This window comes from Chlorocebus sabaeus, chromosome 8, assembly GCF_047675955.1.
Source record: "Chlorocebus sabaeus isolate Y175 chromosome 8, mChlSab1.0.hap1, whole genome shotgun sequence".
In the NCBI taxonomy this organism is placed as follows: domain Eukaryota; kingdom Metazoa; phylum Chordata; class Mammalia; order Primates; family Cercopithecidae; genus Chlorocebus; species Chlorocebus sabaeus.
The window spans coordinates 77,275,463-77,278,446 of record NC_132911.1 but is presented as its reverse complement, the minus strand read 5'-3'; the positions used below and the strand labels follow the sequence as shown (position 1 = coordinate 77,278,446).

The following is a 2,984-nucleotide window of genomic DNA, read 5'->3' as shown; positions in this document are numbered from 1 at the left end:
GGTAAGAAAAGGGTCAGCTGCTAGAGATTAGAGATTAATGGTCCATACTAGCTCAAGTCTGGAGTCTGAATTCATATTACTATATGGTCAGGACCGCAGTCCAAGAAATTGATATTTTAGCTGGTCTGGTACCTTCAAAACCCAGGGCCAGGCAAAGATCGATGGAAAACCTCTCTGTATAGCAAAGTTCCCATAATTCAAGGAATCCTTGACTTCTGTAGATATTGATTTCTCTATAGATGAGTTTGCAAAGATTAGAGAATATGTAAGGAAATTAACTGCAAGGAAGCAGACTTGGCAGATGCTGCAAACAGGAGATTTGTACCCTAAAACTAAATAGAATGGCATAGAAAAAAATTTAAATTTTTCATATTCAAGAAGGTGAAGGAATGGAAACCATAAGACAAGAACAGGACCAGATGAAGAGCAGAAGGACTAGGAAAATGTCCTATACTACTTAGGACAGTTTGGGACAACAAAGAATTGTCCTTTTAGTTAACAGGGTAGCTAAAATGAGAATAAAAAAGGAGGAAAAAAAGAATGAATAAAAGAACTGTCCTACCTAAGATGCTTGGGTTGAGACTCTCAGTATAGAAAGTAGTGGGAGTTATGTATCACTAAAATGACTATAGTTAGTCACTGAACATGCTCATTAACTCACTCCCTTTTAAAATTCTATTGAAATGATAGGAAATGGTTTAAAAAAAGTTTTTAATAGCATGGATTTAGAAGGTCTTAGAGAATAACAGAGATAGTATCAACAAAATTTGGAAGTTGGAATCAGAACAGTATTGGGCTTCTCAACGATAAGAATCAAAACATGTAGACTATGGAATAGTCCCTTCAACGTTTTTGGAAAAATAATTTATAATCAGATTCTGTTCTCATCCCAAGTTATCAATAAGTATGGGGATGAAATGTAGAAAAATTTCAGGCACACAGTTTCTTAAAAAATTTTACTTCGGGGGGTCTGCCCCTGGGACCCTTGGGGCCAGGTGGTTTGGCCCTTCGGTGCCCGGGTGTCAGGGTAGGAGAAGGCCAGCAGAAAGGAGGCACTTGTGGTGGTTTTTAAAAAGAAAATAATGAGGATTTATTTTGAAAAGCATTGTGAAGGAGTCAGCTTGAATAGTCTTGAATGCTCCTGCTTGGGCCCAGCCTTGGAGAATAAGAATGGGGATTCTGACTACAAACCCTGACTCCTTACCATACTCATTCATCAGAAAACTCTCCGTTTTGTGTACAAATAACGTTTTGAGGGTAATCATTGTTCTAGAAATGAGAATTATACATCATATTTATGGCACTTTTTGTAAGCGTGTATTCAGAGGTTTCTGAATCTGGCACTTGAGAGTAGGGCTGGGCCAGAACCAGGCAGACACACACCACAAGGAGCAGAGCTGAGAGTTGGAGACTGAGGCAGAAATGTCTTTCCTCCAGGACCCAAGTTTCTTCACTGTGGGCATGTGGTCCATTGGTGCAGGAGCTCCGGGGGCCACTGCCTTGGCATTGCTGCTGGCCAACACAGACATGTTTCTGTCTAAGTCCCAGAAAGCGACACTGGAGTACCTGGAGGATATAGACCTGAAAACTCTGGAGAAGGAACCAAGGACTTTGAAAGCAAAGGAGCTATGCGGGGTGGGGGGGTGGGGGTGGGGAATAGAGCTATGATTATGGCTGGGCGGAGGCCAGGCTGTTTCCTCCGTTGAGAGGAAGCTGCGGATCTGTCCTCCCTGAAACCCATGTTGGACGAGCTGGGAGTCCCCCTCTTTGCAGGGGTAAAGGAGCACATCAGGACTGAAGTGAAGGATTTCCAGCCTTATTTCAAAGGAGAAATCTTCCTGGATGAAAAGAAAAAGTTCTATGGTCCACAAAGGCGGAAGATGATGTTTATGGGATTTCTCCATCTGGGAGTGTGGTACTTCTTCTGAGCCTGGAATGGAGGCTTCTCTGGAAACCTGGAAGGAGAAGGCTTCATCCTCAGGGACGTTTTCGTGGTAGGATCAGGAAACGAGGGGATTCTTCTCGAGCACTGAGAAAAATAATTTGGAGACAAAGTAAATCTGTTTTGTCTGGTTTGGGAAGCTGCTGAGATGATCAAACCACAGACTTTGGTCTCAGAGAAAAAATGATCGTGTGAAACTGCCCAGCTCAGGGATAACCAGGGGCATTCATCTGTGTTCATGGGATGTGTTGCTTCCACTTATGTCCCTAAGGAGTGAGAAACCCATTTATACTCTATTCTCAGTATGGATTATTAATGTATTTTAATATTCTGTTTAGGCCTAGGAAGGCAAAATAGCCCCAAAACAAGGCTAACAAAAATCTAAAAAACTAATGAGGATTATTAAGCTAAAATTTGGAAGATTTGAGGCTTAAAATTGACTGCCGGGCTGGGCGTGGTGGCTCATGCCTGTAATCCCAGCACTTTGGGAAGCTGAGATGGGCAGGTCACTTGAGGTCAGGAGTTCGAGACCAGCCTGGGCATCATGGCAAAACCCTGTCTCTACTAACAATACAAAAATCAGCCGAGCATGGTGGCATGCACCTGTAGTCCCAGCTATTCAGGAGGCTGAGGCAGGAGAATCACTTGAACTTGGGAGGTGGAGGTTGCAGTGAGACAAGATCATGCCACTGCACTCCAGCCTGGATGACTGAGACTCCATCTCAAAAAAAAAAAAAAAATTGACTGCTGTGCCTCATTACAAATGTATATGGTGTTTGAGTGCTGTTGTTTGAAATTATTTTTCTTTTCAGGTCTTCAGAAATCTAAGAAAATTGATGATTGACTTGAAGATTACAGAATTTGAAGTTTTTTGGCTTGTGTGTTTTCTACTAATAATTTGTTATATAATGTCAAAGTAATAATTTCATAATAGAATTGACATGCTCTGGGATAGTTTGACAAAGGTAAATTATAAAGTGAAATATCTTGTTTCACTGTCTTCCATTCTAACCTCAGAGATTTGTTTCTCTAGAATAAATAA

The 2,984-nt window shown here is 41.5% G+C and overlaps 1 pseudogene; it reads left to right on the top strand.

Annotated features, from left to right (window-relative positions):
• The first annotated feature begins 205 nt into the window (after positions 1-205).
• Positions 206-2,573, top strand: LOC103236966 (peroxiredoxin-like 2A pseudogene; annotated as a pseudogene).
• The last annotated feature ends 411 nt before the right edge of the window (positions 2,574-2,984 follow it).